At 43.2% G+C, this 15,560-nt stretch overlaps 1 pseudogene; it reads right to left on the bottom strand.

The window, feature by feature from the left end:
- Nucleotides 1-5,418, bottom strand: part of LOC149232075 (uncharacterized protein At4g17910 pseudogene) — a 29,480-nt pseudogene extending 24,062 nt beyond the window's left edge.
- Nucleotides 5,419-15,560: the final 10,142 nt, after the last annotated feature.

The following is a 15,560-nucleotide window of genomic DNA, read 5'->3' as shown; positions in this document are numbered from 1 at the left end:
CTTCTATGCTTACTACCTTCTTAGAGACATGCATGAAGCTGCTACGTGATAATAACGTAGTTAAAGGACTATAAGAGATGATCACTAGGTGCACAGAGTCGGGTGAACCGCGTGTAGTCTAGAAACTGGGAAATCATGCATTGCGCACCGGGAGGGAAATGAGATTAACGGTGCAGATTGGTGAGTATGAAATGGATCAGGTAATCCTAGACTTAGGTTTGGACACGAATGTGTTACCAAAGTAGACGTGGGAACACATGGGCAGGCCTGCATTACAGTGGTCCCCGATTCAATTGCGAATGGTGAACCAACTAAAGATTTGGCCCATGGGGAGGTTGCAAGGGGTAACAGTGGATATCGAAGGTGCGAGCACACAAATGGACTTTGAAGTGATAGAGATTATTGATGATAGTAATCCATATCCCGCGTTGCTAGGAATAGACTGGGCCATTGATATGAATGGAGTCATCAACCTGAAGAAGCGGAAGATGATATTCGAGAAAAAGTCTCTATGCAAATAATTCCACTAGACCCAGCCAAATGGAAGCACTACACTGAATCTATGCACGACGATGACAGCGATGATGAGTTAGATTGCATTTACCAAATAATAGCACAAGACCAGGATCAGGTAAACCCGACAGTGGATGGGAGAATCTGATGGGAGCATGATAGTTCCTGTACTTTAGATTCAGATGAAGAAATAGAATGATGGTAGAACCAGTTGCATGAAGTAAGAATTCTGAATTGCAACATGATGATCAGATCACTACAGTGTGTGATGACCGAAGCAAGGGAACTGCCAACAGATGATGGGGTAACAAGAGTGGATGAATCCTTAGACAAATTTGAAAGTGCAGTACTGGAACAACAGTGGTGTGGTGTGCTAGAATGGGTGTTGCGCGTGACACCCACACGATGGGGGCATACACATCAGAAGACTATGGGGAACTGGCACGAATGTAGAAGATAGATGCACTTACAGTATGGAAGTCCCCAGTGTTGAATGCGAGATGGGCAGGCAGGACGAAGTAGTTTTCGATGGGTGCAGACGTGTGTTGTGCAAGCATACCCCAGACAAAGGCTTGAAAATCAGAACCTAATGCAGAGAACGTGACACAGGCGGAATCATGAATAGAATTTATCAGATGGGACAAACTGACTGGGACTTGTGCGTACCAGCGGCTCGATGGGCTTATAGGACCATAAGGAAAAATCGAAGTGTGGAAATGACCCCGACACTGACAAGAAGAGATGAAAGCAGGAGAACAGAGAAGAATCCCCAAACCACAACTCCCGCAGTTGGGACAGGATGTCAGGACCTAGGTAAAGGAATTAGGTAGTTACAGGAAACCATTCGATGAGGGAGTTTGAAGCTTCACGAACTCGACGAAGAGTGGGCCCGGCTAAGGAAGAAAAGCGTGACATTGGATGAAGAAATTAGTGAACTTGAAATTGAGGTCGCGCAAGCTGGCTGTGAGAAACTAAGCATGATGGGACCAAGTCTAGCCAGCACTACTACTACATTAGAAGGAGTTGCGACCTTACTACCATGGCTGTGACCGCATCTTACTAAACAAGGGAGTGTACTATACAAAGAAGAATGCGATGCAAGGGTATTTGAAGGGTGCTCGCAGCCCACGCTAGTCGGAAAAGTGAAGCCTCACACCGGGGGTGTGGCCACCTGAATATCTGTAGGAAGAACAGTCTGAGCACTACAAGTAGTTGAAAGAGAGCGCGGGACTATAAAAGATTCTGTATGGGAGCTACGCAACCTGAAAGTTGTGCGTGGGATCAGTATGACACATAGATTACGTTAGAGGACAGGGGACTGCGCTGCCATGCAGATAGGGTGGACAGTGACCATTGGTGTCACTATTCATGACAGGATGTCCAATTTAAGGCAATGAGGAGTGGACGGTGGGTAATTAAGACATGGAGTTAGAACTAGATTTGAAATGATATGCCACCAATATAGCATTAATGAGATAGAAAAGGGGGGAATGGTCGAATTTGAATTCTAGCAGGCCTATAAACCCTAGATGATCATCCACTGAACAACCCTTGGCATCTTGAGAATTCAGTTATTGTGCATGGACTTTACGGCTTTAGAGGCTTTGACAACAAGTTTAGTATTTCAAGCATTACTGAAAGAGATGTAGGACCTGTTGATCAGAGCAATGTTGACTGCCAAGAGGCCGCACCGAGCCCTATGTCACCGGTGGGGGACGAGCCAGAAATTCCAAAATTGCCCTGGATGCTGAGGCCTAAAAAGGATCCATAGGGAGCATGACCAGTTTGTATGTCTCCACGAAATCTGCAATTTGGCAAACTGTCGATGGAAGAAAAGGGAAAAATAGTTAATATTGAGAGTGACGATGAGGAGGAGGAGCCTCAAACCTTTGTAGAAGAGATAGAACTAGAGGAAGATATGGAAGAAGACATCTAGCTAGTATGCACCACAACAAAGATGCCCAAGTATGTCCCTCTGCGGAAAGGGAGGGTAAAGGTATCTAAATATTTGGATGTCATTCAGAGCACACTCAACACCGCATCCCCCCCGACGGGAGTTTTGTTCGAAGGTTCGGGTGTGGGCCACGTACCCACTATAAAGTTTGAAGACTGGGACCTCGTAGATAGTGAGAAGTTCCCTCATTTGGAAACTCGCTAGCTAATGGAACAAAGCACGGAGGGGGAAGTTACAACACTGTAGCCACGGAAATGGCTGCGCGGGGTAGAGGAAGTCAGGCTACTCCACCTCCTATCGATTCCACACTTTCATCGGGCCCCAATCATGATATTTGTCATTAGGAAACTACTTTGCCTAGTGTATGATGGGTACTTGTGGCTAGAGGAGCCCATTCCCATCATGGTGGAGCTCATTCATAGGAATTCTCGGCTTCCCTGTACGGGAAGGGACCCCGCCATGGTAAGCCAGCTCAAGGGACTTGGTTTAAACTTGGCTGCCCTACCGTGAGAAATATTATACCAGCTACAGGATGGAGCAACAACAGAGCTCCGCACTAGGGAAGGATGTGCAGTATAGGCTCAGTGAACAACAAATCAACATCAAGCAGCTGAGCCTCCAACGCGATGAAGCGGTAGCACAAGCTCAGTAGTTGAAGCAAATTGTCAAGGAAGCATGTCGCCACATCCCTAAGCTAGAGATTATAGTAGACTTACCAGTAGGCATCTGGATGCACAAACTGGCCAGTGGATTCCCTTAGGCAAAATAGAAAGCAACAAGGATCCATATGGACCTCAACCTGTAGATCGCGGAGCTGAGGCTAAAAGTGTAGCCCTCTACACCACCAGAAGTCAGAGAGCAGTGGCATTGTGACATTCAATCAGGGTTGGAAGCAATAGAGCGCGGCATACAGGATTTCACAGGCTTGTTAGATCAGTCACTCTTCACCTTCAATTAACTACAGGAAGACCCAATGCTACAGCGGTTAGAGACAGAAGCGCGGGAATTGCAGTAGGCCTATGACAATGTTCGGGGGACCGTGCAGACAGTTGCCCTTACTCAGTGACTGGCTAAGATGAGGGAGGCCCAGGCTCTCAAGGAGCAGGTGGACGCCGCGTGTCAGAAAGAAGAAGTGCTTAAAGAACGCATCCATCCTTAGCTCGAGGAAGAATTCACGGCCAAGATTGAGGGAAAGCTGTCACAGATGCAGGGCATATATGCACTCAGGCAAGGAATTGCACCTGACAATGAAGCATTGGAGATACGTGCACAATGGGTATAGCGGACAGTGGAAGAATGTGCCGTGGACGTAAGCGAAGCGCAGAGGTTGCTGGATGAACTTCGCATGAAGATCACTGCACCATCGAGTGACTTGGGACAAGTCACGATGATTGTGTTAGGGGCCTGTTGGGTAGCGGATCGTTGGGGCTTGTAGCCTGAAGTTTTGGGTCAATGTAATGTAAATACCCCAAAAAATGTGGGTGCGGAGCGCGAGAGTCTAGGGTAGCCACCCTAAAAATATTGTAATTTAATATAGAATGTGTTGGCCTACCCATGGTTTGCGGACCATGTGAATGTATAAATAGAGCGAGGCTCTAAGTGTAGAAGGCAGTTTTTTTGGTTATGTCTTAATCTTAAGTGATATGGGTTTTTGAATGCGATATTCGCTCTGAGTCTATAAGTCCGAGTCCTAGGTTGTAGGAATAGGAAGAGGCTCTGCAGCTGTGTGCGTGGACCCTTGTAGCTGAGTGCACATGGCAGATTTGGGATTGTAACAAGATATAAGTTAATAAAAGATAAGTTGATTCTAAAATATTGTCCATCTGTTTATAGATCTGTTTTTTTACGCTTCTGTTATAATCGTATGCATCTTTTTACAGCTTATGGTTGAGCGCACTTGTTATGAATGTTGAATGATTGATAATATTACTGGGCCCACAAAATTAAGTCAGATCTATAATAAGAACACATTAAGGGTAAAGGATCTAGATAGCACCCTTTCGCATTTTGTATAGAGCTACACGAAGGTCAGACAGTTGTGTGGAGCAGCGCAAGCGTGCAGGATCGGTTTTTGAACTTGCCAAACTTCATGAGGACATCCCTAGGGTGTAGAAACCTAGTTCTAGCACCCTCCCATACTAACCTCGGGTAAGACCTCAATCCGCGCTCCACGGACTATTGCCAAAAGAGTCGTAGTTTTGGGATTTGTTTGGTTAAATAACTTCTGAACCTGGGTCAAGCCCCAACAAGCCAACACTACAAATGTCTTTCATAAAGCCCACTGTGCAACAACCAAAGACATCAACAGATTTCAAAAAGATTGATTTTGAGGTGTTGGCAAGGGATATTGATCCCATTGACCAAATAGAATTTCATAAATAGGATGGAGAGATGATATACTCCACCCTGACAGGTAAAGCCATGGCTGCCCATCAGCTACAAAGTTCATTAACCAACATCTCAACTCAATATCAGTTGGAGAAGGCCTCCTCGTAGGCCAAGGATACTAGAATTATGTCTTTGGAAGACTTAGTAATTGAATTGGAACATGATCCCAAATACCTCAAGGCAATGGAACAATTGATAAAAAGGAAAAATGATGACATTGCAGCACTGGAAAAACAACTGAAGATCCCTCAATTGTAGCATCCCCAGACACAGGAAGTGTTGGAAAATCAAACAAGGAACGAAGAATTGATGGACTTGGTCCTACAACTCAATGATCAACTAAGGAAGAAAGAGAAATAATTGGATAGCTTGATCCAATTAAAACAAACTGACATAGTCACAACTTCCACAAATGTCATCCCTACAGTATCTACAATAGTCCCTTCCAAACTAGCAGCTTCATTAGAACCTACAGCTCCACTTGTCACAGCATTGCCAGTCACAGCAGTGTCTACAAGACCAGGTACATCAGGAGAAGAGGCAGACAAATTAATCAGGGCCATGAATGAAATGTCAATCCAGGCTATAGAAATGAACAAACTAAGAGAAAAGGTGGAAAGTTTAGAAACTGACTACAAACTTGCCCAAATTATGCAAAAGGAAGAGCCACACAAGGCCAATAGAATGAGTGAAAGAGTCAATGTTATGGAGAAAGACCTAACATTGGAGAAACCCATTGGACAAGCCAAGGAACTATTATGGGCCAATATCATTGACTCTGTCAATGATATTTTCCATCTATTCAAGTTATTTTTGAGCAGACAGAATTGATAAAGATAGCTACAGAAGCTATCCAAAAAATCAAGGAGGAATTGGGAGACATTCCTGAGGATGCCAATAGACTCATCCACTTCCTTGACAACAAAAATAGGAATGAGCTTCATGAGCTGGATATAGAAGACAAAACTGAAACCATTTTGGAAATAAGGAAGGTCCTTTCCAAGAGAAACCTAATGCTAAACTTGGAGGAAAAGTGCGAAAACATGCAAGTAGCCATTGATAGATTCATGGCTAAGTTCCAAATTTTGAGGGAGAAAGGTCATTAATGACAAACTTATGACACAACAAGAGTATAATAAGAGACTCAGGGAGTTGTCTAAAGAACAAGCTAGCACTTCAACAATAAAAGCACTGCCAATAGGCAAAGTTTTGTATAAGACATTTGAGAACTTGTTTTTCCTCCAGCACGAGATAAAACTCTTGTTCATCACCAAGCCCAATTTTGCCATGTATACTGAGGCTGATGAGATATATAGACGAATGATGAATGTCAAGTTACCTGATAATGAATGGTCGGAAAAGATGACTGATTTATTGTAAGAAATTTACAGTAAAATGGTCACTGTACAGTAAAAGTATAATAGTCAGGTAAATAGATGAAAATAGGTCAGCATGCCAAAGTGTATCAGTGTCAAAAAGTATCAGGTGAAAGTTAAAAGTTAAATAAGATTCCAGCGTAAAAAACCACAACAACAAGCCAGCATAAAGGGCTTAAATCCAACCATAAAATCCAATAGCACCACAATAAATGGGACAGCATGAAAACAGTTCAATAATTGGTCTCTATCTTCTTGCAAGAAGATATTTATATTTCCTAGATTAAATCTCAAGTTAGTTTGAGATATTTTGTAATAAATTTTGTATAAATACTTCACAATTTGAAGTATGTAGGGTGGATTCTTAGACATTTCTATAGACTTCTTGATCGTAGACTGTAAAGCTATTGTATCAATGACTGGACCAGCAAGCTGGATTGATGAATAAAGACAAGATATTTCACAGGATTCATGTGTAGAGCGAAGTGAAAACAAGTATTTTCTCATGTTGTTGTTATTTTTCTGAAAATTTTTCCACAACCTTTAATGTATTTCTGTATCTGAATGCTATAACATGGAATGATATCTTAGAATTTGTTTAATTGCACTCTGTTTTAATTGTTATGCATTTAAATGTTTTCTACTGATTATCTAAGTTAAGGAATTCATAACTGCTCCTTAGTTTAGGTTATCTCTCTGTAATCTATAACAAAGGATTCTTAATTGCCCTTTGTTTCTGATTATCCTCTTTTCTTCATTTTAATCTCGGTCTAAGAATTCTTAATTGCTCTCACCCTAGTTAAGACCATTTCACCCCTCTGGCCCAAAGACCTGCACTGTACTCTGCTATCTTGCCCTTTGAACACTCCCTTTAGTGAGTTAATTCCAGTTTTGCCACCCTTCTATTGACTCCATGGCCCAATAGTCTAAAGTCATCATTCTATCCATCTGTTTTAAGGATTCCACCATCCAATCTTCAGTAAAAATCAAAACCCCCATGAACATATAGAACTAGCCTAAAATCCCAGCAAATTAAGCTAAATCATATAGAGAGAGCCCTCTCTGAGCCATAGGTTGGCTAGAGCCTATTCTTAAAAGTTGGTTTGTGGTTACCTAGGTCATTTTGTTTCTTCTAATAACTTCTAGAGAAAATTCTAAGTGTTAACACTCTCAAGGGAAACTCACATGGCCTTCTGCTCATCAAACTTGAGATCTCTGTGAACCACTATCCTCCGACTGGTAGGCAAATACACCCGACAGTTGTGGGGTGTATTAGTGTACCCTACAAGTATCCCCAACTCTATTTTCTGATCAATCTTCTTCCGTGCATCCTTTGTCACATGGAAATATACCTATGAGCCAAAGATCCTTAAGTGAATGACATCTAGTCTCTTATCGGAGAAAGCTTCCTCTGGTGTCTTCATCCCAAGTATACGATCCGGTCTTCTATTCTGAAAATAGACCATTGTGTTGCATGCCTCAGCCCACAAATGAAGTGGTAGGCCTTGGTCATGCAACATCACCCGTGCTGCCCCTACAATAGTTCTATTCTTCCTCTTGGCCACCCCATTCTGTTGTGGGTTATGAGGTGCCGTCAACTCTTGTTTAATTCCTTTCACTACACAGAAGTCCTTAAACTCTTGAGAGACATATTCTCCACCATTTTCACTTCTCAAGCCTTGATCTTCTTCCCAGATTATTTCTCGACCAAAGCTTTGAAATCACAAAACTTTGATAAGGTTTGGTCCTTCTTCTGCATGAAATAAATCTAGAATTTATGAGAATAATCATCAATGAAAATCACATAATAGCTTCGCATCATTGTGGATTCCATCAAGAATGGTCCACACACATCAGTATGAACTCACTCTAAGATTGCTTCTACTCGACTGTCTCGATCATGAAAGGAAGACTTGGCGTACTTTCCCAAGGTACAACCTTTGCATGTGTCAACTTGCTTAAGTTTACCTTTGGGAAGTCCTGTAGATATTTGCTACATTATCTTCAAGGCCCCATGATGCAAATTTCCCAACCGCCTGTGCCAAAACTCGCCAATGTCTTGGCTTTGCACCGATTCTGCTTTCGAACTCAATACTACACAATCATCTACCTCTAGTTTATAGAGATTCTTCACTTGAATCCCAATCCTCTTGGTCTAACCCATGGATATGTGTCTTAGGAATGTCTTTCCTTTACTAAAGACAACATCGTAGCCGTTTTCATCCAACATCATGACCAACACCAAGTTATCCTTCAGTCCAAGCACATACTTCACATCTATCAAGGTGAGAGGAGCTCCATGCTCCCTCTGAAAAGAAACTGTTCCCACTGTTGGAAATACTGAGGGGGGGGTGAATCAGTATTTCTTTTCAATTGTTATTTTTACCAATTAAAACATTTATATTTAGAACAAGAAATGAACAAAAGGAATAAATTCTCTTATTAATATAATCTTTACAATAAATCAGATACAATGTATATAAGGTTCCAATCTATTGCCAAGCACCAACTTGGACTTTTTGTGAGGCTCCAACCTCCAAGGCACCAACCTTGGATTTAGGAGCACCAACTCCAAGGACACTAATCCTTCCAATTCTAAGGCACCAACCCCAAGGGATCTGACCCTATCTTGTCAAGGCATGTTTGATATTAATTCTTTGCTCCCAAAATATTCTTTACTGAATTATGTCAATTTACAGTTTCACTGTAGTCTCCATGCTACAACATCAATGGCAACCTGTCTTCCTATGGAGGAGTCTTCACAACTCTTCATACTGTCCACATAGAGTCTGCAAAGTTACCTCATGATGATATCAAATAGCCATCATGATCTCCAATAATGTCTCCATGTAACTTTACCGTGTCTACAATGAACTACACTAAGGTCTGCACAAAAATCAACTCTCTGTTTTAAGCCTCTGTTCTCACTATCACGGTAAATGCTTCAAGCATGACTACTTCTCACTATTCTTGCTATCTCTTACTTCCTAGAAACAAATTCACATGCTTCAATGCTGGTGTTGGCTCCTGCTCCCTTCAAACAATGTCAGATGAAACTTTATTTTTCCCTTCACAGAATTGTTCTTCAGGTTGTGTTATGTACCTGATTAATTCATCACTGGTCTGAGCCTTTCAAAGGTTAACCCAATCAACAGAGTTGCTCATCCTTCAGCTTCCTCCTGTCCTACTGGACCTTCAGCTTCCTCCTGTCCTGCTGGACCTTCAGCTTCCTCCTGTCCTACTAGACCTACCTCTTTCTCTCTTTCTTCTAGTTCACACGCTGTAAACTTTCCTTGTTCTCTGTTATAGATGCCCGATACACCTGACCTTTGGCTTCCTTCTTTGCTCACTTGATCTTCAACTTCCCAATCTTTGGATTCCTCTATCTCTTCGAGTTCACCAATACTCAAAAGACACGTTCATTTGGAAGAGAGGCTAAATTATGATGTCGCATATTAGAATTATATTAGAGAGGCCCTTTCATCCATAGACTTAATTATTCACAGAAATCGCATCACCAAAGAGGTTACACCCACATTAGAGATCCCACGTGCCACGTCATTCCTTTAATCACAATCTCAACTATCGGGTCCATATTACATATCGCAATTGTGGATTTCAGTGTAACAATAGCTTCAATACTTGTGACGCAATGGATGCGATATTGTATAGGGATGTTGTCATAACATGTTGTTGGCTTATTGGGGCCTAACCTAGGTTCAGAAGTGTTTTAGCCAAACAAATCCCAAAACTACTAGCCCTTTCGGCAACAGTCCATGGAGCAAGGACTAAAGTCTCACCCGAGGTAGTATGGGAGGGTGCTGGAACCAGGTTTTCGCACCCTAGGGATATCTTGATGAGATCTGGAATGGTTGCGAATGATTCTATGCTTGCGCTACTTCCGTGTAGCTATCTGTTCAGTGCAACTACCTTCACGTGGCTTGGATGACAAGCATGAATGTTCTTTACCCTTATTCGTGCTTATTATTATTATAGATCTTGAATTAAATTAAGTGGGACCAATACTTTCATTTACCATTCAACATAAACAGACATGCACGTAATCATAAACTGTAAACAGATGCATAAACAGAAACATAGAAACAGATACGTGATATTCCAAAACCAACTTATCTTTATTAATGCTTTCTCTAGTTACAATCAACTTTCTACCCTATTTACATAGCTGCAGGGGTCCACGCACACAGCTCCAGACTCTACCAGGCCTCTGTGCACCCACCTGCAGAGCCTCCTTCTACTATTACCGCCCAAGACTCGAACTTACAGACTCAGAGCGATTATCGTATTCAAAAACCCATAACACTTCAGATCAAATCTAAAACTGACTTCTATCCTTAGAGCCTCACTCTATTTATACATTCCCATGGCCCGTGGACCATGGGTAGGCTGACACATTCTATATTAAATTACAATATTTTAGGGTGGACTACCCTAGACTCTCATGCTCCGTGCCCACATTTTGCGGGGTCTTTACATTACATTGATCCAAAACTTTGCTTTAAGCCCCAAAACCATTACGTGGGGGATCTTCTACCCAACAGACCCCCAACAAAATCATCGTGACTCGTCCTCGAGTCACCCCGTTGGTGTGGCGAGTCACATTGCGAAGGCTTCGCGGTCCGCCATCCTTGTGAGTGACATACTACAATTTGTTGCTTCGTCATTGCCTCTTGCAACGCTTCTTCAAGCTCCTGCTCCATTGTCCCTACTAATCCACTTAACTGATGATCCTCATTTTTCTCTACTAGGTTAACAAAATGCGACCCCTGATAGGATTTTAGCTCTAGCTGAGATGTCAAACGCATGAAATTTTTGTGCAAGAGCAGCAAGCTTGCAATTTCTGGTTCAGTATACTCAATGTTTGCTGAAGCTTGTGTTGCATTTTTGCAAGAGGGTTGTCCCAGTTTTCAAACTTCATAGTGGGAATGTAGCCCACAGCCGAACCTTCAAACAGAACTCCTGTGGGGAGGAATAGGGTGTTGAGTGTGCTCTTAACGACATCCAAATCTTTAGGTACCTTTACCCTCCCTTTCCGTGGAGGGACATACTTGGGCAGCTTTGTTGCAGCGCGTACTGGTGGGGTGTCTTCTTCCATCTCTTCCTCTGGTTCCAGCTCTTCAACAAAGGTCGGATGATCCTCTTCCTCAGCATCACTCTCAATATTTACTGTTTTTCCCTTCTCTTCCATCGATAGCTTTCCGAACTGTGAATTTCACAGAAACATATGGACTAGTCCGGCTACCTGTGGATCCTTTTTGGCCCTTTGTGTCTGGGGCAATTCTGGAATTTCTAGCGCATCCCTGATTGGTGACATATGGCTTGATGTGGCATCCTTGGCAGTTGACATTGCTCTTCTGAGAAGGTCCTGTGTCTCTTTCAGTAATGCTTCAAATACTGAACTTAGTGTCAAAGCCTCTAACACTGTAAAGTCCATGCACAATAACTGAATTCTCAAGTTGCCAAGGGTTGTTCAGCGGATGACGATCTACTATTGGAATTCAAATTTGACCGTTCCCCCCTTTCTTAGCTCATTAATGCGATATTGGCAGTAGATCTTTTCAAATCTAGTTCTGACCCTATGTCTTAATTATCTGTTGTCCGCTCCTTGTTGCCTTAAATTTGACATCTTGTCATGAATAGTGTCAACAACGGTCACCTTTCATCCCATCCACGTGGTAGTGCAGTCCCTTGTGTGCAAACGCGATCTATGCATCATACTGATCTTACACGCAATGTTCGAGTCGCGCAACTCCCGTACAGACTTTTTTATAGTCCTGCGCTCTCTTTCAACTGCTTGGAGCGCTGAGACTGTGCTTCCTACAGATAGTCAGGTGGTCTCACTATTGGTGCGAGGCTTCAAGTCACTGCCTGACTCGGTCCGTGGGCCTTCCTTAGTTACCCTTGATCCAATCAACACCTCGCGTTCTCCCCTATGTGGAGCGCTTCCTTGGTTGCTTCACTTGGTAAGGTACGGTCGCAGCCATGGTAGTATAGTCACTAGCTCCTGGCAATAATCTACTAGTGCAGTGGTGGGGTTGCCCATACGTGGCCCTGTCCTACTGTCGGCACATAATGCTTGCGAGATTTTGGTTTCCAGTTCTCTAATATCCTCGTCCATTAATGTGCTTTTCTGCTTCAATCATACCCGATCTTCTTCGAGTTTGCACAGCTCAATGTTCCCTTTCTAAATGGCTTCTTGAATCTGCATATGTTCATCCTCTCGAAGCTGCATAATTTCTTCACTCTGGTCCTTGCGAGTTGTCACAATTATGGGAGTGATTGTGTGAGGATTCTTTCCCAAATCTATGGCCTTAACTCCGCTCGTCGTCTTCGGAACCATTTCCGCGCCCCGATTCCCGCACATGGCCCTATATGCCCATCAGACCGCTGGCATGTGTAGGTCCCAATCAGTTCGTCCTATCTGGTAAATTTTGTTCATGATTCCACATAGCTTTGTGAAGCCGTCGACGTGATGTTTTTGTGGCATGCATCACATTCCCTGATTTTCGATCCCTGGTCTGGGAGGTGCTTGCATAGCACATGTCTATCTGCATCGACACAAGTGGGCATACAAACTGCTGTGTCCTGGCTGCCTGGATCGCGTTCATCACTGGGGAATTCTAGGTCGTAAGCGCATCTGTCTTCTACCTTTGTGCCAATTCCTGATAGTCTTTTGATGTATATTCCCCCATCGTGCGGGTGTTGTTAGCACCTAAATCTGCCTTAGGCTGAGGAAGGCAAAAATTAGGGTAACCACAAACCATGCTCAGTCTAGTAGCTAGCCCTACCAGAGCAGGAGAGGGCTCTCTCCGAGTCACGCTCAGCGAATGGATAGGAAAAATGGTCTGAGATGACTTACAATGCAATATTTACCTTAGGCTAGTAAGTGAAAAGGGATTTTGGAAAAGATTTTATGAAGTGACCGAGCTTCTGGGATGTATATGGGACTGGCGCTCAGCAAAGAACAAAGAATCGAATATGAAGGCACAGATTATTCTGTGAGGCAAGGTAGGCGGCAAGCACAGAAATTTTGGCTTAAGGTAGCGCGGAATGGAAAGATTGCTAAAGAGAGTGAAAAGGGCATGGTCGCATGAATCCTTTTCAATAGAAGAGTAACAGTGCACATGAAATTTTCCCACAGGCAGAGCAATATAAATTGAATTCTACCTAATCTCACTTAGAAAATTTCACTGAAATGAATTATGAAACATAACAAGATACATATGGAACATAAGAACACATTTTCTACACTCACAACCACAAGAATCTCATGAAACAGAGCTGCTGCCTTTCATTAATTCTCTGTAAAAAATACACAGTGCAAAAACAGAGTTTCTTTCCCACAGTCTCCCAGAAGTTAAAAGCCAGCCAACCCTTTGCAAATAACTTGCATACAATATATAGAATGTGTGAGGAAGAGATAGAACACCCAGGGGTTGGTAAGTTACTCAAATCATTACGAAATGGAGATGGAGAGCCAACCATCAGCTACAAGTGCAGCGCTCTCAAGCATGACATTTGGCTGGGGTGACCCTTTGCATTCTTTTGCCACTTGGATAGATGCCCATATGGAGAGAAAAATATTTAAATGCCGCCTTTGGTGCCAAAAAAACCAAATTGTAGATGACCGGGCCCACTTGGAGAAGTCGCGACCCGAAATTTCACGAAACGGGAGCAAATTGGCAGTTTTTTCCCCTGTGCACCGCGCCAAATTCTCTGTGCGTCGCACCACTTTGGAGCCTGTTTTGGGGCACTTGCAGGTGTCTAAAATGTGCCCAAGTGGGCTTGTTGGAAAGCCTGTCCTGTATACTTTCTAACCCCACTAGAATTTCCCAATTTGGTGCTCATTTACCCCTCCAAATCTTCATTCTCCAAGACTGCTTTTTGTGTGTCAAAAAAGTCGCAGAGAGGCCAATTTTGGGTTTTTTTTGGACCTTTAGGAGACCCAAAACTTGTAAAAATTTCTTACCCGGACACCAGTTGATGTAATTTTCGATGCTGAATCCAAATATGCAAGCCGTTCCTCGATTAGAGCCCTAGAATTTTAGCGCCGCGCCAGTGGCGCGGCGCACAGGGAGGAATTTCCTTGTTTTGTGCCCAAAAAATTTGCCTGTGACGAAAATTTGCCCAAATTTTTTGAAATTTGGGTTGGAGGATCTCTATGGGGTGCCATGCTAAGCCAAGGAAGCCTCAGCCAAGATTCTAAGTCTATCTTTCTCTTTTGCCCGTTTTACCCTTCTTGTTGCTTTCCTCAGTTTTGCTTTTAAACTCGTTATCCGGGCCTGTGCACTCATCTTCCACACCCTGTAACGGAAAGTCATGTGTCTCAATATAGCAAGGTTCCGATCAACTTTTTCCAACAGCCTCTCCAAATGCATGTTGACCCTCTCAAGGTTGGACTCCCGGTCTTCATTGATTGCTTGCTCCAAAGATGTGAGCGGAACCCTTCTTCTTTGAGCAGCTTGGCGATGCTCGCGGATGTTCTGCAGCTCCATGATCATCTGTTGGTCCTCAAGTTGTTTGTTTCTCTACTCCAAGTAGTTCATGTTCCACTTGGCCCTTTCTAAATCAATGGACAAGTCTTAAATCTCTGATTGTTGCTCCCTGATGATCTCTTTAAGCTCCTCATTGGTTGGTTCTGCATCTATCTCATCATCCTGGAGGAGAACAAACTGGGTTTCTTGCTCACCTGATGGCCCTTCCTCCTGCACTGGCTCCTTGCCCTTACCCTGCTCCTGTGATGCTGATGGCGGAAGCGAGGCCCCTTCCACCCCGGGTGGAGATAACACTCGCTTTGTTGCTGCAAACAACGGTCTACTGCCCTTCTGGTATGTGATGTATACTAGCATGGTGGCAGTCTCATGGCTCTCAAACTGACATGAAGGACTCCCCTCCTCATACTCAAACTGATGTGAAGGACCCCCCACCTCATACTCTACCTCTGATATCACCAGTGGAGCACTAAAGAAATCACAGGAGATGAAGTCCTCCCAAGCAATACCCTGCAATCCCAATTAATGGTCCACCAAAATCCGAATGAGAGAAAAATGATAGACACTGTTTAGCTGCTGTCGATGATTCTTGCGCTGCATGAAGTTTTTCATCTTCTCAATGTTCTTGCAAATAAAAAATGGGAGGCTCATCATCCGCACCCAGGTGAAGTGCATGAGCAACCTGATGTGATATGCAAAAAGGCGTGAAAACCTCCCCTCGCAACTGAAATACTTCATGATCAATCTCATGAGTGGGGCATACTCATCGCTCAAAAATCTAAATGGAAAAATTTTGGTGAGCTGGCTCAAACAACT

Source organism: Pinus tabuliformis, chromosome J (assembly GCF_031772625.1).
Source record: "Pinus tabuliformis cultivar Carrire ecotype Pingquan chromosome J, CPIR1, whole genome shotgun sequence".
Taxonomy (NCBI): Eukaryota; Viridiplantae; Streptophyta; class Pinopsida; order Pinales; family Pinaceae; genus Pinus; species Pinus tabuliformis.
The sequence above is the reverse complement of the archived record's forward strand: the minus strand, read 5'-3'. Positions and strand labels throughout refer to the sequence as shown.